General features: G+C 40.6%; 1 protein-coding gene across 3 annotated transcripts in view; it reads right to left on the bottom strand.

Moving 5' to 3' along the window:
• LOC136440872 (myocardin-related transcription factor B-like) overlaps window positions 1-25223 on the bottom strand; it is a 76818-nt gene that overhangs the window by 41751 nt on the left and 9844 nt on the right. For all 3 annotated transcript variants that reach the window (XM_066437023.1, XM_066437024.1, XM_066437025.1), the window contains exon 2: window positions 10417-10505. The gene's annotated coding sequence lies outside the window, so the exon portion shown is untranslated. The remainder of the gene's footprint in view (window positions 1-10416; window positions 10506-25223) is intronic.

The following is a 25223-nucleotide window of genomic DNA, read 5'->3' as shown; positions in this document are numbered from 1 at the left end:
AGTGACTAGGTAAGTTTGCTTTCCAGACGCATGCACGATTTGTAGCTGTCAATCAACTGCAAGTCCTTTGGTTAACCAAGAAACTCATGATGAACACTACATGTATGTATGAAACCTAAGCCTAGCTGCAGTACATGTAAAAAGTTCACTAGAGGTCAAAGTCTTTATTTTGTGAGTTTTCAATGCTCATATCAGGGTGGCTCTCCTTTAACAAGGGACCAATATACTAGTATAAATGTTCACAAAGTCCTTTTATGCCATATGCTGATTAGAGTTATAAGTATAAGAGACATAAATGTTACGTTCCTGTTACTTACAAAGGCCATTTATCAAAACGTGTTTGCAATCCTTATCTTGGTGTTCTCTTTGGCTAACAGGAAATTACCTGTGGCAGATATTGGCCTCCCCTGTGGTCATGTACTTGTGGGAGACAATAGCAACTGCGTTTATCTCTGTGAGTTCCTTTGGTATCTCTGACCATGGTGCAAATTTCCACAACCTTGGCAGGCATTTCCTTTTGTTTGCCTTGTACAGTTGGTCACTCTCTCTATCAAATTTTAAACACACTACTATAGTTGAGCACTTTTGCTGCAAGAAAACACAACCTTTTACGTCGTATGAAAATGATTTTCCCAAATTCAATATGCCCCTTTCGTTAAGTTTCTCAAGAAAGACATCATGTACTTTTGTCAATACATCAGGTGCTTTTCAATTCATCAACCTTCAGTATCGACAAGAAAATGTTCACCCTGGCCACTTACATGCAATACCATCTTGAAAAAATGAATGCTTAAAGCTCCTCTGTAAGAGTCCAGTTTGCAGTATAGTACAGGATCCTTCAATGGACAACCCGGAGAAAGAGACAGGTCTCCTACGTTCTATTTTGAAACACGAACAGCTTTAGATCACCTGTTCTTCAAGAACGTCCAGTCTGCCTGACTTTCACCACACAAACCTCCAAACAAACAAGTCTGTTGTCATCACCAGCCCAGGTGCTGCGCTTCCTGTCTCCCCTTCTCCACCACCAGTACCACATGCACCGAATACTTCATCCTTGTCCATCAGTGATGCTAAGCCTGGAACGGGCGGAATCCGCCCAGGATTCCATCTCCCCTCTGTACAGCAAGCCTGGAGGCACCACCTCCCCACACCATCGCTTCTCCATCCTACAACTCACCAGATTCTACTGTATTCAAGTCTTTCGGAGTCAAACTTTTTCCTTACCATCTTAAGAATGCATTGTATGTACTGAGTTTTGTCCACAAACATGCCAACAACAGGTTCTTTGGCAGGTGTCAAGAGCAGATAAGAAGGGAGGAGGTTATCACCGTTACAGATGGCGGGATAACTACTAGGGAAGGAGGAATGCAAACAAAACAAGTGCAAGACTGTTGGAGCCTGGCTGGACAGGCCAAGAATTCTTAGGCCTGTGGCTAAGATAACCAGGACTTGAGGGACCTGCTCAGCTGACCACTCCTTCCATTGACTGGTTCTACCAAGAATGTCATTCACCATCATATGGGCACCACCAGAAGGAGGGGCTAGTTTTCAGTGACAGGGCCAATAGGACGAAACCATATTTCAATAATCAATACTGTAATGCATCAATTTTGCTGACATTGCATATGTCTATCATAGCCAAGGATTGGCTTTGAAGGTGAAAACACATAAAATCTTGTTAAGGAGATACTAGTTACTAAATCCTGGCAAGCATTGCACCAACCTACATGTATGAGGCATACATTGTACCATCACTTTGCTAAATTCTAGTACGTGTATGTCCAGATTCTTGTCATTCAAACAGAGCTTCAAAAAGGCTCCGACACTACTGGAAAGTTGTCTTTGTTTTCTCCATCACCTGTCAATCTCTCCCTGTCTGTCTGGTGTGCTGTCTCCCATGGTAGTTCTGAGGTAAGATACTATCAGTTCTCATCACTCTGTCTCATGATACCCTTCATTAGTGCTCACTCTGTCTCATGATATCCTTCATTAGTACGGTGAACACAAAGAAACTGATACTTTAACATTCCTCTCTTCTAGACCGGATACTGACCAATGGACACAAAACTGTGCTCTTCATGGCACCGTCTGTTAAGTGCAGCAAGATCCTACAGTTATGTAACAGCGATTACTCAGAAAATGGTGCACAGAGGTGAGTTTTGGGAGGTACATGGACATGTCCCTTGGTGACAGAAGCATCTCTAGTGACCAGCCAGTCATGACTATCTCTGTCTATCTCTCTCTGTTGTCTGTTCATGTCTGGGTACCAGAGACAACCGTCATTATAGAATCAGTCTTCAAAATATGAAACACTTGGTCAGGAACTGCACATATTGACTTCTGTCTGTCCAGCATATTTGTCTTTTTTTCCTAATCCCATGACAGGAAGGGACATGTTCAATAATTGCTGGAATCTATAATAAAGTATCTACTTCACCTTACTGTTTGTTTGTTTATATAGCAAACATATATATTTGTAACTCCTGCGATTCAAAAGACTGTAACTTAAAAACTGTTTCCGTTAGAGTTCTTTAGGATGGTTCATTCTTTTAAAAATAATGTACAAGGATGACAGTAAGGCCCTTAAGCTGAAGCAACTCCAGCAATGTTGAACCTGCAAACTCAACTGAACACCACTGTAAGTGTCCTATTTTTCTCTGGACAGTATTGGGAGCAGGATCCTCAAGCCAAGGTGTGGTCCTGTGTCAAACTCTTGTTATCAGCCACTTAACAGAACACACACACATACTTTGAAATCATGAGGTACCAGGAGAAAATGATGGCCACATGTTAATCTTGCAGGTCAAAAACCTACAAACCAAACAATACTAACTTCATTACATACTTCCTCAGACTTGCATTAAATAGTAGTAACTACTGTCAGCAATTTTATGGGTGGGTTTCGTGGCAGCCTTCCATTTTGTACTTAAAACCACTTTGTTCTGTTTAACCACACGGATACCTGGTCTTTAATGAGTAATCAGCAGCATCTTTCTTCTCCTATTCCCCGAACTCCTGAAGATGCTATCAGGAAAGTCTGCCTTTTAAAACATTCTCAAGGAGGTGTCTTAATGAGGTAAATGAGCTGGGTGGATAATGATGCCCTCAGACGACTCAAATATTACATGTGCTTATTTTGAAGGGCCTGGACTGTTTAACGTCAAAAACTAATGCAACTTAAGCACTTCAGTGTTACTGACAGTTTGAACCATCCTAAGAAGCAAACATGTGGCACTTTGAGTCCTGAAGAATAAAGATACAAAAATATCTTTTTGTTCCTGTCACCATCAGCTACTTTCCAGAGAAAATAAAAGCAAATTCATTTCTAACATTAAAATCTTCTGAACATTTATGCCTTTCAGTATGGAACTATACATCGAAATCCTTAAGATTGTCAAAGTGATGTGGTTGCTATGACGACACCATTTAAATGTCAGATGTATCCCAGCAACACACACGTGCCGACGACATGTGTTAAACTTTGCACCCAACCATCTAATCTCCGTATATTGAAATTCCTCCAGTCCTCTAAGGTATTGTCTAAGTGTGAATATAATGGAAGTGGGCAGAAAGAACCAAGGTTGTGTTCAACAGTTCACTGAGCTCCGAGATCTTCCAGGAAGAAGGGATATCGTGACAGTTCCTTAGCCCACAGGCCTGCTCCAGGGAGATCTGCTCCTCCACTGCTAAACAGGTGTGAGATGGGATCCTCCTAGTCTCTACCAGACTAACTACGCCGGCTACAGGGAGAACATTTGCCGGGGGACTTTGGCCATGGAGGGTAACATTCGCAGCCGCAGTTAGGGTCACCTATTAGACCCTCTCTCCTAGCCAACTCCCTTCATACAATTGACTCTATATTGGCCAATTTCGACTATTTTCTCAGTGACCCGCGGAGACTGGTAGAGGCTAGGATCCTCCAGTCTGGATAGTACACTCCTCACAACAACAATCTCTTCTGGCAGTTCATCCCCACAGGCGAGACCTTCATCCTTACCCAGGACACTAAGGGTAGAGCGGAGCACCCCTCCTCTCTTATCATCCAACACTCCAACCTGACATGGGATTTAACCACTGTCTACTTCAAAAACTTGATTCCTGCAAGATTTGTATCATTTGATCAGAGGAGATTACTGGAAAGGCCTTGAAGTTGTACCGAAGAATCCGCCCCAAAATAAAACATCAGAGGATAATAAGGAGGAATTCCAGCTGAATTCCCATCACAGCGCCTGATGTTGCTGACCCAGGTACCTGGTTAGTGTCTCGTTGGAGTGATCCCCTCACCAGGGGCTCACCTGGTTAGTCAAGATGAGATCATCCTCTCAAGGAATTGGTCTTGGAGCCATGAGTAATAGATTCACCCTAGCCTGGTGTCTAAACCTATTATAGCTGCCGAGTCTCTTCGTCCAAATGCTGTTTGTGTAAAAGGACAAGGAGACTCCGCAGCTATAATAGGTTTGGATACCAGGCTAGTTTCACCCTTCCAGCAACAAAACCTGAACCATAGCAAGGCAGTATTGACAGACACACCATGTCAATAGAGCAGCATCAAAAGATGGCTGCAAAACTAGTATAGGACAAAAATAAATTTCATTGATAGAATCTAGTTGTACACATACAGTATTTTTGTGTAAATCAAAATGAAGCAAAGCTCTTTTTGATCTAATCTAGTATTACACACATTTGGTTACATCACTGGACTAACAATATTTTCATTAATTATGCAAAATGTAGCAAAATTGGTACATGTATGATCTTTTTTAAAAGGATGATTCTATGCCAAACAAAAAAGCCCTCCTGTACAAAAAGTATATTGCCTAAATTACGAAAAAGAGTTTGACAACAGCAGTAAAAGATACAAAGAATGCGCTGTTTGATAAAAATGTTATAAACTGAGAATGCATTACAGCACTGGAAAAGGTTGAGTTTCTGTAAGAGACAGGAAATGAGTCATGCCAAGAGACACAGCCCAGCTGATGTACAAAACAACTGACAGACCAGTTCCTCAGGAGAACACTAACTGAAAATATTTGAAACAGTTAACGCCAAAATATGCTTCCCCAACATTGAATATCACGATAAACATCTGTGGATGGATGTAATGAGAAGGCAGGTTCCCTAACGACTCCGACTCTTTCTCCTATAACCAGCCTGGCACAAGTGAGAGATAGGCTCCCTGCCAAGTGGCTTTCACTGGTTGTCAGTGCCTGCAGGCACACGCACACCTGTCCCCTCAGTCAGTACTACATGGCTACCTGGGGACCTGCCTTACCCTGCGGCCGACACGTGGCGTGGACCCGGTAAATTTACCCTTCCACCTTCCGCCTGCCTCCTGGCACGTGCTACTGATCCCCCGGTCGCGTGTCTGTCTCCTCCCCCCGCGCTCCCTCCTGACGACCAGAGTCACTTGTAATTGACGTTCATCCCCGGATAGGAGTGGCCAGACAGGAGCGGCACCTCGGAGACCGGCAAGTTTATGAAAACCCCTGCCCTTCGGCAGCTGGTGAGAGGAGAGGTTATGTGGATAGATGGTGCCCCTGCTGACAGGGTACAAGTCAAGCTGGCCTCCTTTCTTGGGTGACTCATTAGGATCTTTACACGGGACAGGTGTGCGTGGACAACTCACCTGGGGATACATACTGAATGCCAACATTTCCATGCAGCGGTCTGGATGTCTCATATGTGGCTAATACACGATTGACAAGTTTATGCTACATGTGACAGTCTAGATAAACTAGACTCCACTCAGCTGGCGTGGCCCTTGTCTTGGCACGGAATCTGAACGTCTCTGTTCCTCCCACAAAATATCAATGGACTAATCGCATGGGGCATGTTTGACGTGATGAGTGCTGTCGTGTGGTCTTACCAAGTTACCATTGATTACATAATGTATCTTCTAGCTCCATTTAAGACCAATTGCTTTTGGTATAAAGGACATGTGCACCACTTTATGTAGTTCTTAACATTTTCATCTGTCTCTGTAACTCAACATCATGTGAGGACAGATGTGAAACAGTCTACCACCCATCTATAAAAGGTTAACTCTCCTTGAAGGGACATTGGGAGAAAATATTCCAGGCAATGTTCTCTAAAACACTGTTAAAGTTTACACTTTTTTAAACAAGTAACCATGAAACTGCTTCTGTGTTACCAACTTGCAAATCAACAAGTTGAACCTAAAAAACTGTTTCCTCCCCAAACCAAAGTAAGCATCTCCGCCAACTTCCGTGCAGAAAACTCTAAACTTCATAAAGTGGGAGGAAGGTCCATATTTCCAGAGAAATATTTCTCAGGACAAGCAACTTGATATACATGTAGCAGTCAACTAAACGTCTGTTGGTTCTTCTGACAATGTTAGACCATCTTCAACCTTACCCAAGGCCGTGAACTTGGTGCCCTTTTAAAACCTTAGGACACTATTAAGCTCTAATCTCAATCCTTCCAAAGACCGGGGCAAAAAGACCAGGGTAGTAAAGGACCTGGCGAACACTTCAGGGAAAGGGATGCCCTTGGTAAGTTCAAGTCAAGGCTCAGGATCATGACCTTAAAGATTAAAGCAGGTTCAAAGCCTTAAAGCTTTCAGAAGTAATCCACACCGCCACAAGACCACCACTAAGGAACAATTACAAACTTAGTTGTGCAAGACATTCCTTGGTTCTTTCCATGTTTGTAGATTCCAAGGCTGTAGCTAAAGAATGACAATTACAAATTTTTAGCAATGTGAAAAGTTTTGAATATGAATATTGAAAGCAAAACTCAAGACCTAGCAACAGCTTGACTAACATATTTCTAGCAATGTGAAAAGTTTTGAATATGAATATTGAAAGCAAAACTCAAGACCTAGCAACACCTTGACAAACATATTTTTCAACTGAGTAAAAATGCTCTGCCAAACTTGCACTGTACAGGCCTTGGGTAAAGGTAAAACCTTGCCAACCACCATCCAAACATGCCTACAGCAGAGGCACAAGGACATCGGAGGGTGCTAATGAACTGCTTAACAACACATGGGGGACCCTTACCCTTGTGGCTATAGGCCAGGATTAAACCTAAGATCCATCGACTTAAAGTAGCTGTACGGCACCCCTTCATCTTCGTCAACAGATGCTGCTATAACATCATCAATGCACATCTGTATATGCTGCTCGTCTCGGACTGGATTTGTGCTAACTGTGTGTTCTTTGGGCCCTGCTTAGGCCTTGAAATGAGTTTATGTAACCAAGGACCTTTCCTAACTTCGGTTGTGTGAAGAAGGCCAAACTACAATTATAGCTTTTACCGACTAAAGCTCTTTCTATCAGGTCTTTCTCAGAAAACATTGAATGCCTTCCACTTTGGTCACAAACTGTGCTAAAGAATGAAAAATCAATATTTGCTTAAAAAACAAAAACGTATCATGAAAGAAAAGTTTAAACAACTGCACATCTTTTCAATTTGGCCCTTTGTCACCCTTGATTCACATCTCATACTGTAAATGCAGAAATGTTCGCGGTGGTTTTAACGTTCGCTTTTTCACAGTAAGCTCTTTGCTGCAAACTTAAAACAACCGTGAACTTTTCTTGCCTTCCTATCCCCTAGTCTACTATTGTCACAAACGCAAAATTAAAACCACTGCCAACACTCCATTTTCTCCCTACCACGAAATAAAAACCATGCGAACTTAAATACATTTACAGTATCATTCCCTCTTTCCCAACTGTCTGCCACAATTACAGGTGGAGACAACCTTCGACCTGCAACAAGGACCTCTACCGGTCAAAATGATATAATGTGACCTTTCAAATGATAGCCACACTTGGACTCAGATCTCTTCAGCCAACACCACGACATCCCATGAGACAGTGTGCAGAGAGTCGCTGGTCTGAAAGGTGGCTTTCCTTAAAGGAGGAAATTGTCTTGACCTTTTACATAGCCATTAAAACTGGCAGGCAGAGCGTTACATGTGTCATCACAGCACCCCACTTGGGGGGAGATATTTCAGTGTAGGTCTGAGTATCACATCATTTATTTAGAAGGATGATCCTGACCTTTAAAAGGTCAGAATCAACTGTCATTTAGTGTTAACCAACTTCTTGGCTCACTTCTTAACGATGAAATATCGGTATACAGGTAAAACATTCTGTAATCATATACATGGTTTAATGTTAGGATGGCATTCATAAATAGCATTGGCATTAAATACATGAACTTGAAACAATTGATTTCAAAAAAAGAAATAGCTGAGTAGCTGGTAAACTAGAAGTTGAATTGGCTTCCTGTCTCCTTCTTCCATACACATAATAATGGTGTTGCCATCCGATCGAACAGTTTAAAGTGTAAATGTCATGATTACTTTTGTAATAAACTTTAAGTTACACACAAGAGTCCTAAGATGTTACAAATGCAACATACAAGCTATGAGTATCTGTAGAGAACAGGATCGTGGGTAAAGTAGCAGATAATACAAATGTATTTCAGATGTCATCTTCCATTAAGAACATCTATTAAAAAAACAACTTCATTCATATATAGCGGAAAATGTAAAGGCTCCAATATCAGCTTCGTGATTTTTCGCTGATAGACCGTCAGCTGGTGACCAATCAAACCAGCTGCATTATGGCAGGGAGGGGAAAAGGACTACCGCTGGCTCCGGCGGCAAAAGTGGAAATGTGAAAAACGCTACCAGGGGACGATAGTTCAGTTCTGCTACAGTTGTGGTGGAAATCTTGGCAAAGCCAGGGGATAAGAAATGTGCTTGAGGAGCATTTCCTCTGCAATTTGTTAAACTTAACTTGAAAGGCTTCCTGTACGGTCCCAGTACTAGTGTCCATCCCGATTAAGTGAACAAATTCCTACATTAGGTGGAACGGAAAAAAAGGTTTAAATGGTGAAACCTACTCATGTCCTGCACCAAAAAATTGTTTGCTGTCAGATGCAGCCATGGCCACATCATATATAATATGCATTTGGGACTTGAGTACAACAGCTTTTCCAGTGGTGCTTCAACAAACAATAGAATTTTTTTCTCTCTTCACAGGGTACATGTATTTGCTTGCTAATTATCCACATACTGAAAACAATACAAGTATACACATTAATCTTCATGCACTGTACCTTTTAAAGTTCTTAATGCATTTATCTTACATAATTCTTTCCTCCATGTAGTTGTCCTGCAATATGATTACAGGTACATTTGTGGACTTGCTGACGTAGAAATAACATGTTGAACTCTGCAGTATTAGTCAACAAGCTTCAGAATCTGGCCATCTTCCATGGTAGGGCATTGCTGATTTAATGTATGTACTATATCATCAATCATCTTGTAAACTTATGACTGTCATGTATATGTACTTGACACCTTACTCATCAGCTAGCTCTTGGCACAGTCAGTTTTTTATTGCGTCTTTGACATTTGCATCCTTGACAGTTGCGTCAAAACTGTCATACGTCTTTGAAATATGCTGTATTATTTCTTACATCACCAAGTTATGTGCTAATGAAATACAAATTACGTCATGAGCTTAGGAGGGCACATTCCCTTAGGCCCGGTATGCTGTCCCCAACATTTGATATATCAATGACGCAAACCTTCCCTGAATGCCCTCAAAACATGGCATAGTAAAGGATATTCTTCTTCCTGAAGCTGTCAAAGTCATTAGATTCTCAATAAGCAGGTTGAACATACGTGGTGGCAAAGGGTGTGGTGTTTGAGAATATTCTGATATACTGTAAATGCAGAAATGTTTGCGGTGGTTTTATGTTCGCGGCGACCGTTTCAACGCGAACTTAAAACCACCGCAAACATTTTTGTCCAATAACTATAGCACTGCCGTGATCTTAAAACCACCGCAAACATTTTTGTCCAATAACTATAGCACTGCCGTGATCTTAAAACCACCGCAAACACTCCATTTTTGCCTTAGCGCGAAATAAAGAGAACGCGAACTTAAATGCATTTACAGTATATGTAACGTTACATAGCTGTGTGTAATAAGTATACATTTTAACGCCATTCAATACTTCTACAATATTTGATATAAAGCCAGATTGATTAATCAATTTTATTCACTGGGTGAAGTAAAAACTTTTTCTAATTGTTTTTCTTAATGTTACATTATAACATTGCAGCAAGTTTTAACATCCTTGGGAAATAGATTACATACAGGCAGTCTCCAAGCACTGTCCTGCTAGGGTGTAACACTTTAATTAGTACTATATGCGACGTGTATATATTCAACCTGTAATGTTGTTTATTTCAAGTTGAACATTAATGTATTGGTATAATAATTTGTAATAGGTGCACAAAAGAGTAACTTCTTTGAACTTTGAATACAGCATTCTCTACGCAACAACAGTTCCTGTCTTCAAAATTCCTCCATTCTGTATCTTACAGTTGCAGAAGTTATCAGTTGGATTTGACGTCATTCGGGGACTTACGGTTTGTAGGGCTGCCTGTGGTGTGGTGATCTCCTATCTCCAGCTCTCTGCTTTATCTGACACAGCTGCACACTCACAACACATGGTCTCTGCAGGGAAACATGACAACAAAATCATCAACACAAAACTATAATTATACTTTTCAATACAACTTGGCAAGTATTGTCACTAGGAAGGTACTACTCAACCATTGGGGAGTTCTGTATCTGTATCTAAATAGCCGGCACAACCGCCATTAGGCGTAATACACCAGCTTCGCAGGCACGCGGCGCGGCAGCAGCTGGTTACATTACACCAAACTATCTGTTACACCTAGTCTTTGCATATCTGACTGCAACTGTTCTTTAAAGCTATTTAGTGAAGATGCTCATACAGTACTTGATGACAACGAGTTCCATTCTACTATGGTTCTTGGAAAATACGAGTTACATGTAGTGATGTACATACATGTAAGAAACCGTTGGGGAGTTACATGTTACAACATGTTCAACAAACGAGCAGTTCTATAGGAGAAAATGGACACCAATACTGCTTACTGCCGAACGTTCCACTACCGATGACATTGATCATTGGAGAAGTCAAGTGCATTTACGCATTTGGAATTCCTGTATCTCATGTAACTTAACTTTCTTTGGGGAGGAATTGCACAACCTACATTTTTGTAAATGATGATGATTACATACAACAGCCATTAAAAACACTTCAGTGTCATATCACTTTGTTGTACAATGGTTACACCATTAGCTCTTACAATCATCTTGGCTGCAGCCATAGCCCCATAGCTAAGCTAACGGTAACCGCACCCAAAAAAAGCTCAAACACGACATCAGGTCAGTTGACATCTTGCACAAGACGCAATGGCTAGACTCCTGACGCAATTCCGTCCATTTGGTATGGCCATTGATGGATGGTCAGCACTGGGCTTATCACCATTCGCGTGACTAGGAAGCCCTGCCTTGTTATACCCTATAGACTACCGACATGTGTGACAAATGCGTCTCATGACTTCTTATGACATAGCTAAACGAGGAACAGAAACTGAAACTACAAATCAATGTACCAGGGTCATTCACATATACAATGTACAAATTTTTCCTTTCCTGAGCGCAGACATACATGTAACATACTGGGTCCATCTACAGCACGTTCACCATTGATGGACTACAAAATGATTGGTTGCTACGGAAACAGCAAAACAACACCTGTGATGCCTAGTGTGTAGAGGCTAGCCACTCCTTGATACCTGCAAGGTACCTCCAGGTGCCAGAGCCCAGGCCACACCCTATGCTAAGGCGACGCCAATTTATTTTCTTGGTTTACGGAATACAAAATTTTTTTTTAAATGTTAGATTGGAAAAACAACATGAAAACAGAATCTCAGAGGAATGTTTTTACTTTGGTGCACACAGTGTGAACAGGGTCAGGTGCAAGTTTTCACCCCAGCCTTCTGTTTTCATTATTTTTTTTGTGCTAAAATTGAAAATAAAAATCTGTTAACCAAGAAATTAAATTGGTGTGGCCTAACATACCTCCGATTACCACCCCAGGATGTCACAATGGTGGTATCAAAACACATAGAGTTTGTGCTGGGAATGGTCTAAACCCCAGAAGTATCAGGAATAATTACAGGTACCTAATCTGTGTGTGATGCCTGGCTTCTCATACTCATGCAAATTTGCTTAACACTTCTATGGTTAATGAAATGATCTAGACAGGCTTTATACGGAAACTGATTCTTGGAAAATGTCAAATAAAACATATCTCAGAAGAACAGGGGTTGGGTTCTTATATAAGCATAGCTATTAAGACAGAAATAGACTCTGAACATGTACTTGACACTGCTTGAGTGTATACCAAAGAAGACATTGTATAGAGCAGCTACATTTTTGCACTTATGATCTAGGCTACGTAAAATGGATGTGCGAGCGAGCCGTAAGCCCTAGGGTTAATCAATACATTGAGCAGCGTTCGAAATACCCGTCTGCAATCTGCAAATTGCATAAAGATTTTCAAGATTGCAGAAGAAAAATTAAACAATCTGCAATTTTGCAGAAGAAAAAAAAATCAGACTCCGGATTCAATGGCTCTCAATTCAGGAGATTATATAGACCTACTAGTACTAACCAAACTAGCGGCGCTGTAAATAAACTGAAATCCACAGCGCCGCGCGAGATGGCGGCGTTTCGGTGCATTCCAACTGCCTGGTGCTACTTGAGGTCATTTTTTTTCGGGGAGTTTCGACACTTTCCGTGATAACTTCGGGGACGAATCATGTAAGAAAATGTCAAATTCGTGCATTTCCGTCAACCCTCGCTAATCTTCGCGGTCACGATCTTGGGGTCGGCAAAAGTCTGGAAAACAATTCCCGGATGTTTCTAGCGTGAACAAGTATGTCCAAGTCGCAAACTGCTATTTCTTCAGAGCCCGAACTCGGGGCATGGGCGCGATGACAGAAGGAACGAAATGGTGGCCACTACATTAGCCCGTGGTCCTTGAAGCCCAGACGGCAGCGATGAAGTTGAGAAGTACTCGGATAGATATTGAGCACCGCCTTGTGTGGAAAAGGCGGAACATTTTCTCCTGTGCCGACGCAGTGGGGAGGGGGGCACCCACGTGTAAAATTAACATCGCCGGGCCGTCTCTGGAGTCTCCCCGAATGTCCGAAGTCGGAGTCCGATGTTTGAAACCGACAGCAATGTTTCAGATTTATACACAAAACTACACAGAGGCCAAGGTTTGCGTAAAGGCGTTTTATTTTAAATTTTACATTTTTTTCTCGGTTTTTGTCATGTTTTCTGTGGGCCGTGGCAGTGTCACAGGTCGTGCGATCTTATTCATTACTCATAATACGCATCACAACACGTATTTCTCGCAAGGATATAATTCCCTTGCCTCCTTATCAAGCAGGCTGTTGAATTTGTTTTTAATTTTGATACAAATACTGAAATGATCAAAAGAATATTTGATTTGATTGATATTGAATAAATATACTTTTGCTGTTGCAATTTTTGCTATTAATTTGAATATTTTTCACACACATGCATGTTATTCCTCTTAAAAACTTTGCTAGTGATAATCAAAGATGGAGTGAGAGAATAAAGAATGACAGCAATGTTGCAAAACTCTAGATATAATGTAAGTTAGTAGGCATTATTAAGTTGAGAAGGTTGAAGTATGGAGGCATGTGTATTTGCAGAAAATATTTTCAAATTGCAGAAAAAAAATTTGACATTCTGCAATATTGCAGAACACTGAAAAAAAGAATTTCTACCACTGTTGAGTCATTTAAAAAAAACCTTTCATCAACTATTAAAGTGGGCCACAGCCCCCTCCAAACCCAGTTGTTAGTAATCAGAGTTCCCTGGGGGATTCCTTATAAGCCAGTGTCGCCAGCCCATAATATCCAGATTATATCCCAAGGAGTGAAGTGTGCATCTGCAGTGGTGATGAAATCTTCTGCTTCCATATTAGTCACCTCCATCCCGATTTGCAACCACGCTTTGAACTTGTATCACCTCCAACATCGCCGAATAATTTGACCATTTGGTCGGGAAGCCCAAAAGCCAGATTAAGCTTTATGCCAACTTTCCCCCAAGCAACACCTGTCAGCTCCGTTAAATAAAAGGCAAAGATTTGGATCCACTGGGGACGGGGAAGAATGAGAACCACATGGAAACGCTGCAAATTGAAAGTACATCATTTTGTCCAGATTACGGAATAATCTGCAGTAAAGCTGAGGGCGTAGGAAGCCCAGCATGAATAGCACCAAAAAGGGAACGTCTTAGCTGTGAAGTTGGGAAGTAAAGACGAGCGACTCCCTTAATGGCATATTTTGAATATGGCTCGAATGATTACAGTTCCTGGCATGTGTTTGATGAAGGACGTATCAGAGGATCAGGTCGTGTCTGGCTCCAGCCTCTGTCTGTACCGTAAACATCGTACTTCCGGCTGTAGGATACTGGTCCACACCCACCCTCCAGAATAGATCGGGAGGGGTATATTTGGCTGTCTGTTCGGGTGGGGCTGCAGCATATAGAGGAATAGGGTATATTTGGCAAGGGCGTGTTCCTGCTTTTTATATCGACTTCAGGGTATTTTTACAATTCTGATCCATTTGATTAACACTTTTGTGATGACTGGAGTCACTGGCCAATCAGATAAAGCATATCAAGAAAGGGGAGATGACAGGAGGATGATGATGTCCATCTGTCCCTATAACACGCCGCATCTCCACTTATGTTATCCTCATCTAATGCAGGAGTAAAGAACTCGACACTTTGATTTGAGGCTGGTTGCCATGGTTATGGCTGCAGTCCTGACCTGAGGCTGGTTGCCATGGTTATGGCTGCAGTCCTGACCTGAGGCTGGTTGCCATGGTTATGGCTGCAGTCCTGACCTGAGGCTGGTTGCCATGGTTATGGCTACAGTCCTGACCTGAGGCTGGTTGCCATGGTTATGGCTGCAGTCCTGACCTGAGGCTGGTTGCCATGGTTATGCTGGGGAGGTTGACTCCTACCTAGATAATTTTTATTCCAGTAAGAACCATGTATGTACCAAAAAAAGACAATACATTTATGATATGACATATTAAAATCAAGATTATAGCAATGGCCCCTTAGCACTTAATTCCCTTGAACCAAGACGATCTGAAAGAGGAGTGGGTGTAAACATGATGTAGATAGGGTAGCAGTACAGGGTCCGAACAACATTCCACCAAATTTAACTATACACTCTTACAAAGGAACTTTCAGTCCTCAGCAAAGTTTAAACATAATGGTCTGAAATGTAATATAAGAGGATACTAAAAAACAGTTACTAGTAGTTGCTTCCAATAAATCCACAATAGCCAATACATGTACATGCACATACTCCGATCTCCCTCCATACTCCGATCTCCCTCTTTCTACTACAGCTTTGGTGCTATAACTTCGTATAAGGTATCCGTAAACTGTTGAGTACTGTTAACTTGGTCAACATAAGGAACACCCATTACACAGTCACAGTACTCACTAGTGGTATAATTAACACTCATAAACTTGACACATTTCCTAGAACAGCCTGTAGATAATGATGCTGGTTAATGGGCAAAGCGAAGGTGTACGTGTGTGTCTGACTCTAACTTCTCTCAGGAGCATTAACCTTAAGGTTACAGAGCTATGATCATGAGGTTCTTGGCTAAACAAATCTGACCTTATAACACTAAGGTGACCATAGGATTGGGCAAACAGACTTGTCGATGACAGACTGACGATGTATGCAGAGCTGTACAAGTACATGTAGTTCTGAAAAATGCAACTAAACTCCACTTGGTATACCTTCATTATATATAAGCATACAAACAGCTTATATACCCAAGGACATTATATAGTCTACAGACACTACTGTATATAAATAGTATTAATGTTATTGATATCCAAAGGACTTTGCCTGTGTTTTATTGGCTTATAGAAATCACAAAGATAGGAATATGCAGGTAGATTTGCAAAAGTCGACAAACCTATCTTCCTGACTGAAGCTCCTGTGTGAGCATGCGCCATCATGTACCAGAGTAAATACATCACAAGGGAGGCTTTGACCTTTCTTCTTAATCTTTCTTTAAACAAAAACAACTTGTCTTGTCTCCGTCAGTCAGCTATGCTTTAGTCTCGCACATTTCAGGCTGCCTTCCCAAATTGAAGTACGTCTACAGCAAACAACCTATACAACTTTTCCTTCGTCAGAGCCAAGCCCTGTTTAAACCCGGGATCCCCCTTTAAACCCATTTGCACGTGGGGCGAACCGGAGCTTGGCGTAATCTCCGCGGAGGGCACACCAGAGGTCACTGTTAATTACGTAGCCAGCTTCACACCCAACTGGAGCATCGCAGGAGACACCGTTGATCTAATTCACAAGTAAATGCCATGCACAGCCTCCAGTTTACGACAAACCTACAAACCCATCCCGAAGTTTGTCGTGGACGCCACAACAGAGAGTCCGGTCGCCTGACCTTCTGCCCCGGTTGTCCCCCGGTCAATATTTAGATAACTCATCACAGTGAAAGTGGCTTAGGCCAACAGTTCTGGGGAGAAGTTTTGATACTTGCGCCATCAAAATGGAAAAAATGCCGCCTGATTTGAGACTTGTGAGATTCAGCAAGCTAGTAAATTTTCCCTTCCCATGACACGAGGCACTTGGCAATGCAGCCTGTTATATGGAGCTAACATAAAGTTGCTGCCTTGAACTTCAACTGGCAAACCAAAGAGTTCCACATATCTTTACCTCAAAAAAACACTGACGAGATAGAATATGAAGCTATGAAGCTCAAAAAGTGCTTACTAGAAGAAGTACAAATCGTAAAATCTAAAATTGAAGAATATGGCATATTGCATTTAGTGTAACCATTTTCAACTTGATAACATATATTTAAACTTTCATGATGATGAGATCTGTCAACATAACATGTACATGACGGAGCACTTCAACTTCTCTACAGAAAACATATCTTCCATTAAGAGCAAAATCAGGTCATTAAGTGCTTGTTTGTTTGTTCCAGCTGTGATTTATAGTACACACAGGTGGGCTTTAAAGACGTCCGCATGCCACACTTCGCACCCACATGCGCTCGCTCTTATTCCGACTCCCGTAATCCTTGTGCACTTCGCGGTGGGGCGTGAAGTGAGGGGGGTTCAGACAGGTTTGCACTGCAAGCAGAGATGGGCTAGCTCAGATAACGGGGACAGGACAAAGAACTTAGTCACTGCAGGTCACTGCAGGTCACAAGGTCCTAAATGTTACTGCCATCATGTGGGACATTATTCAAGAACAAGCAGCCTTATGCAATATCGTTGAACTAAGACATCAAAGTAAAATGAACATCATCTAATATTCAAAATTGATATAATATATATAAATATATATATATATATATATATATATATATATATATATATATATATATATATATATATATATATATATATATTTGAAATGTGAACTGTATTAACATATTTCTACTTTTATTATAATATTATAAAGTACCACATTATTTGGGTTGTTCTGAAAATTTATAATATGTTGACATGAAGATCCATTTTATATTATATATATATAACTATATATATATATAATATAAAATGGATCTTTTCAGTACAACCCAAATAATGTGGTACTTTATAATAAAAGTAAAAATATGTTAATACAGTTAACATTTCAAAGAGTAGTGGCTACATGCAGAGATTTTGCTGTAAGTATTTTCCTCTTGTACATATTACTAGTAGTAAAAGTATTACATCTTGAGATAAATATTTGCAATGGACCACTTTGGATTTGGTTGGTTAGGCTACACCAATTTAATTTCTAGGTTAACGGATTTCTATTTTTAATTTTAGCACACAAAAAATCATGAAAACAGAAGGCTGGGGTGATAACTTGCACCTGACCTTGTTCACTCCCTGAAATTGTGTAAATCAAAGTAAAAACATTCCTCTGAGATTCTGTTTTCCTGTTGATTTTCCAATCTAGCATTTTTTTGAAAATTGCATTAACCAAGAAATTAAAATGGTGTGGCCTTATCCAATACTGTACATCTTGAAACTTTTGCGGTTGTTTAATTTTCACGGTTTACAATCATGTACAAATGTATGTGGTGACCTCTCCACCAAAAATTCATGTCACCCCAAATATGTTTCCGATCTATTACTACTGTACTATCTTTTTATAGAATTGTTTCAACCGCAAATCTAAACACAACGAAACCTCCTTTTCCTTCCTACCACGAAATGTAACCACTGCAAAAGTTTATGAATTTACAGTAAGTTATGGAGTTACTTCACCTTTCAAGTCCTAACTGCTGTTCAAACAAACACTTTCTACATATGGCTGAAATCAATAAAGTTAACCAAAAGCTCATATTCACTTTGCCAGTTAGGCACAAATAACACAAATACATATAGCTTACCTGGTACAGCGTGCCAATTTGCCTAACTCATTAACTTACTGCCTTACTTGTTACTTATAGATCTACTATTTCTGTTAAGTATTGAATGAAATGAACTGATTTAAGTTACTGTCTAAGAATTTTTATTCCTCTAAAGAGGCAATAGAACCACGGCAGCAATATTCATGTTGTGAATGTTGAATTTCTCATACTGAGTCATACCTGTAGTTTACAATACAACTGCTAGGAGGCGCAACTATCTAATACAAGTGAGTCATGCCAGCACTGTAGTTCCCTCTTTTCACCTTATAATCATCTCTCACCTTTTAAAAGCCTTTAATGCGGCTTCGCTACGGTTCACATATTTTTGACAAGCACATCGGGTCACCCCTCCTCTTCTCGATGAGTGTTGTGTTTTGATAGGACAATGCCACTCTCATTCCAGTTGTGTCCAGGCCCAGCAGCGAACCATTAGTTAAAACATTGATATTTCTTATAGCAATTTCCACTATCAAAACCACTAGAGGTGTGATCTGTTGTAACATCATGCATCCAACATGTGTCAACTTGCTGAAGTAGGGCAATATAATCATTCGAACAAGAGTAAAACCTGTTACCTCTGATATCATATCCTGTTCACAGCTGATGTCAAGAGAGCTGTTTAACTGCCTGTTCATTCCATTTCCATCCCAATCATTTGCTCTTCAACTAAACAAATAATGTGTTCTTTATAGGCAACTTCTGAATTACCAATAGATGACTGTATTATACGGTAATCCGAATTTTCTGTAGGTCCCAAATTCTATTCACACCTCATGCATAGAACATTTATCAACGTCACTGAAATACCAGCAAGTCACTTCTTAACCGTCATGTATTTCCTCAGCAGAGAAAGAAGTAGTAAACAAATTACACCAACCAAATAGAAATGCAATTGAGAGGTGCATGCACCCGCGTTTCTGACGTCACCGGCATTGAGCACGACGTCTCAAGCTGATAGGCAATAACAGGTTTTTCACTTGTTAGAGTGATTACCTTGCCCTACTTCTCCAAATTGGCACATGATGGAAGCATGGCTGGGGAGAAGGCTGTGATTGGTTAAGATATGAGGATAATGTCCTTGGTGTTCAGTACATCTAGGTTGGCTTCCAGCCCTGTCATTAGTACATCTAGTGACTCTGTAAAATGCAATTTGAAAGCATTCAGCTGAGTTGATTACACTGTCAAAGGGGATCACAAATCACCCAGTAAATCGTAACTTACGTAAGATTCAGTCAAGTACAGTCATGACTCGAAGGAATGAAAAAGAATCTCCAAAGAGGTGTCCTCTTTTCCACGTACACTGTTGATCTTAATGCAACATCCTAGGACAATTGTTTACCCTGATGACAGATATTTGATGCAACTTTTTTTCTAATGAAGATACCGTATAACCTGAAGGCTTTGCACTGGTCACTTCGGGGAGTGGCTCAATCTAAACGCACAGCAAACCTGTTAGACTGTAATATTCAGGTAGTACTGTAAATCACTTTAATATAGCAGCAGTAAAATATAGCGGTTGGGGGAAAATAGAGTAGGTCACAGCACTTTTAATTTAACGGTGGGAACAAACATCACTTTCTCAAATATTAGTGATCAAATAATTGCGATGATGAAATTTTAGCTGTTGACTATTGACCGTTAAATCAGCTAAAATTTAGTTACAGTTAACAATCAAGAATTACAGTACATGAACTTGTTGGTCCATTCCGTCATCCCTTGCTGAAGACCCTAGTATGACCAGGAAGATTGTATTACTAGTATGGAGACAGCAACTTTATGCACAGCAAACCTGTTTCCCCCAGATAATACATGAGCTTCCATTTAAGCAGCCTACAAGCATCACCTGACAATCTACCTGAGAAGGCTACAGTGTACAGGCATCTTTTGTTACAGTGTGGTTTCTGACACCTCATACACTGAAGGTACAAGCGCCCTACTTTACCTTGTCTGACAAAGGTTCTACAGAAAATATATAGAGTAAAACAGAATGGTATTTGCTTACCCCATGCAGACAAAATACCTTATCTGCCTTTATCCTTTACTAAATTCTTCTTTTATCACTCTTAATACTCTTATTGATAACCCTCGGAGTCATTTACTGCACCTATCTTTTTACAGGTAGGGTCATATTGAATTTAAACCCAAAAATCTGTACAAAGGCCCTGTTCATATTGGTATCAATTCACAATGGATGCCCTGTAAGTATGAGACAGTACACCTTTTGGACCCCTGAACAAATGCAGCACAGGTAACTGGTATACATTCAGGTATACAGCATACTGCACAGAAATACATGTGCATGACACATTAGACAACAGTGGATAAAAGAAGAAATGTAAAATACCAGGGATGTTGTTAGATGGTGATGCACGAGGAAGCCATCTATAAATATATGTAAAATGATGATGATGATGGCTTTCTCAGCAGGGACAAATTTAAGCGTTCATAGTAAAAAGCCAACATGACTAGTAAAGGTAAAGGTAGCCCCAAAGCCTTTTTTTAAGGTCGTAGGGGCAGTGGGTTGTTATCCACTGTGTCTAGGGCACGGTATTGGAAGGCAGAGCCCATCTAGGCTCTACCAGCCTCCGCGGGTCGCTGGGAAAATAGTAGAAATAGGCCAAATAGAGTCAATTGTATGAAGGGAGTCGGCTATAGAGAGACGGTCAAAACCTGCGAATGAAACCCTCCATGGCCAAAGTCCCCTGGCAAATTTTCTACCTATAGCCGGCCCATCCCTCTCCTTTTGCAATCTTGTACCTCCCCAACCGAAGTCAGGTACCGGTTTTTACACCAGGGTAGAGTGAGGAAAGTCGAGGTGAGTGACTTTCCCGAGGGTACAACATCTAAGCAGGAATGCCAGGAATCAAACCAGGGACCTTTCAATCTCACTTCTGCTAGCCTAGCCATTCGACGTCCCATGTATGAATTCAGATTCAGATGAAGGGAAATTTTACCACTTGCTAAGGCAAACATCTACCTACCACCAGAAAAACTGAAGAAATCAGTTGATAATTAGTCAGAAGGAAATGAAGTGGATTGAAATGTCTTGTCGTGCTGAGATACTTAAGGTCTCCCCTTTTCCGCACGAAGTGAAGACAATCAACATCAAACATGTGTCCTTACATAACCCCTAATATGCAGAGACGACGAAGCTCATTGTCTGAATAAAAATGTGAATTTGAAGATCAAAATTGTCCGAAAAAACAAGGAGGTGGAAAAAAACAAGAATGAGAGAGGGAGAATATTTGATGAAAGCACTGGCTATCAAAAGTCTATGCTATCAGTTCCACAGTCCCTTCTACAAACATTCAGATAAAGAGAATGAATAAGAAGGAGAAGAAGACCAAAAAGGAAGATGAAGAAAAGAAGGTAAGACTAGGAGTAAGAGATGGAAAAGAAAAGTCAGTAACACTTCTAGGTGAGTATACACTAAAAACTAGAAAAGGTAAACTCACAAATTGGGAATTGACCTAAACAGCCTGCATTCTGTCTCCACTGCACCACCTGACAACCAGCACCGTGCGCTGGCGGTACTCCACAGATGAGCAGACTAGCTCCGACGCTGGTCTGTCACTAATCAACAGTACCCTCCAGGCAACAGCCACAAATCACGTCTTCACAAAAGCAAATATTCAGTAACACCAGGTAATTGATGCACACCGTGGTCCTCGTGCTTTGAACTGTCAATTCACGAAGCGGCTGCTGACGCGACATGACGTCACTGCATAATGGAGTTACATGTGCCGAGGATGTGTTGACTGAACGCAATCAGCAAGACCTGACAGGGGTAGAAGTACTTCACCTTTGTATTTGTATTTGATTCAGATATAAAATGACACAATAAAATATCCAATTTCTACTTGATTCATGGTCTTTCTGTCGGAGCAGCAAATAAAGAATGACCATGTAAAAAAAAGCCCTATATGCAAAGAATCTTCTTATCAACTCATCTAAAATGATTCCAAGTTAAAAATTTACTCTTGCAAAGGTTTTTAAAGATGTTTTTGATACATGTATACTCTATGAGATATTTGGCACATCACCTAAATCCGGAATCTCACATATGTAACGTTGGGTAACATAAATTCGCGGGGTACTTAAATTCGGGATTTTTCGAAAACGGGGTGTTTAGGGATATGTGCTAGATGCAACATCAGTAATACCGCTAGAAATGCAAACTTGACAGACTAAGGCATTCAGAACACTGTCTGAAAAGCTTCGATAACCATGCATTAGAAGTTGGCTACGTCAAAAACTCTCCGTCCCTTATTGTCACAGTCTGAGGGCTTCGTGGGAGAATTATATGTACATAATTGTTCGCTGGTTTATAAGACAAATGTCACATCCGCTTCCTGCTAAACACAATTATTTAGAATAAAACTTATCAGAATCTCTTTTGCTAACCTACAACTGGACTCTAAGTGTGATTAATCATCAAAACGCCTCTTTGTTGCTACAACCAATGGCTACGGCACTACGGTGAATTTTCCCGCCGCCATATTCGTTACCCAGAATCCTGCTATTCGGCAGACAACAAACTTTGCGAGGAACACTTTTTTGTCTAAATGTTGTGTGTGATAGTGGACTGATGGCGATATTTTCCTCAAAGTTTGCTCTTAGCACAAGTAGAAACACATGGACATAGTAGTATTACCATTTCTACGGCATCCAGCTAACGCCCCGATGAATAATGTACAAATTTCCATGACGGTGGGGTTGAACTTTGAGTGACGTTCTACCGACTCAACACACGGGTTGTTCCCAAAGGCCTGATGCGTGCGGTACGGCCGTTTTTTCGTGTATTTTTTTTACTTGGACACGTCTATATCCATAGCACTCTCCTCAAGCCAAGGATGGAACGAATAGCTGCTGTATAAAATGTGATTAGCGGTAAGATATTCAAGACGAATCTTCTCTCCCGAATTAATGTGCCCCCCTGTCCGACAGCACCGTCATTGTGCGTGCGGCGGACGGTAGTTTCAAGTTGAAATATTATGGTGTCAGCACGACTAGAGACAAAATCTACCATATATATGATTAGTGCAAAGATAGTACATGATACTGACAGAATAATAGAAAAAAAGGATGGTTTATTGTTCTGCTAGATTGATTTCAGTCAACCATTATCGGAAAAATCCCGAATTTATGTTACCCAACGTTACATGTATCCATGATTTTTTAAAACAAGGTATTTAGGGCTATATGCTAGATGCAACATCACTAATACAGACAGATTTATGTGAAGTAACGTTACATTGATAGTATAAAAAAAAGCAAAGTAGAAGTAGAAGGGAATAAAATGCATAACCAATGTTGAACGTAACAGATTAAGTCTCTATGTTCACTTACTTAAGGTTCATTTCTGTTTTGTCTTCTGATTTCTCTTAATGAGATGCAACAGGGAGTCAAGAAGGACCAGCATGACTGCATCATCTACCAAGACACACCAAGAAACGACAGCTGGCAGTGCCACTAACAGTCAACCATGCGCACACCACCTGACCCTATCAGGGGAAAGTCGTGATCGCAGCATATACTGTTCATCATTAAATATTTGTGTTGTTTTTATGCTCAAGCTTCATGATGACCCCATCACTGCAACATCATCGCATTGTGAACAAGTATTTGGTCATTTTCAATCTGTGTCTGCCTTTCTTAAATTCTTGATTATATCAATAACCTCCTTGATTACATATACAAAATAAAAACTGACATCTTGACCCTTCATCCTTGAAGTGCGTACAAGCGCACTTCCATCTGCGTAAACTTCTTCCGAGCGTACATCTTTGACGCAGATAATTGGCGTCACTAATGGTCAGATGCACCATATGTGCGTTTGTAGCTCAAAAGGGATCTGGAAAATTTGTATGGTTCTTTGACGTACACTCAAAATCGTCTTCATTTTTTCTTGGTATGCCATCTTCATATATCATAAGGCCAAACACTAACTCTTTGTTTCTAAGTTCTAACCACTGGACATTTAGCATAATCTGAAAGCTATTTGTATATACCTGCTGAATGTAACATTTAGCAGTAAAATACAGGGCCGCAAAAAAAGGGAAAGGACTGTAGATTATTTGCCCCTCCCTTTTCTAACCAACAGGTCCCTGCAATCTTCTGCAATACAAAATGCATAGATGAGCCCAAAACAGGAATAACATAAGTTAATACCATTCTCTTACTGTAGTGATACTGTATATATACTTACACCTGTAGACCCCCCAGAGTGCTGTTATCATCTCTGAAGCCACTCCTTACCGTTACACTGTCCCTTCCACACAGCGTTGTTGACAATATTTCAAGCCACTGAAAATGTACTTGGATCTAATTTGTATTGATTCTATACGTATCATGGCATCAAAACAGGACACACCTCCTTTTAGCCAGGATGAACAATGATCCAAAGCTGGAAGCGACAATGGTGTACATCCTTCATAGCTGTCCGTCATACTTGTAGCTGTACATCATGTTTCAACTTCAAGCCAAACAGGCACCTGACAACAACACAATCATATTTAACTACTGAGAAACCTATGGAACAGGAATATGTGGTCTCTAGGTAAAACTAAAACAATGGATTTTCTGCAATTAATGACCTGTAGAGTTAATCCAAAATCCAAATATATATATAATACAATATGCCAATTCCCTTAAGTTTCCCCATAAAAAGGAGTCTTCCTTGTAATTTAGTTTAATCAATAATTTTAAACATCCTTGAAAAAAAGGACCCATCATTGATGAAGGTTAGACATCCAGTGGTAAGATACGCCAACAATAGTTACTCAAGCAACTGGATAAAATTTTGAAACAGTCAGACATTTCAGACAGCATCCACTGTCTTTCGTCAGTC

The sequence above is a fragment of the Branchiostoma lanceolatum genome, chromosome 8 (assembly GCF_035083965.1).
Source record: "Branchiostoma lanceolatum isolate klBraLanc5 chromosome 8, klBraLanc5.hap2, whole genome shotgun sequence".
In the NCBI taxonomy this organism is placed as follows: domain Eukaryota; kingdom Metazoa; phylum Chordata; class Leptocardii; order Amphioxiformes; family Branchiostomatidae; genus Branchiostoma; species Branchiostoma lanceolatum.
Note: the sequence above shows the minus strand (reverse complement) of the source record. Positions and strands in the feature narration are given on the sequence as shown.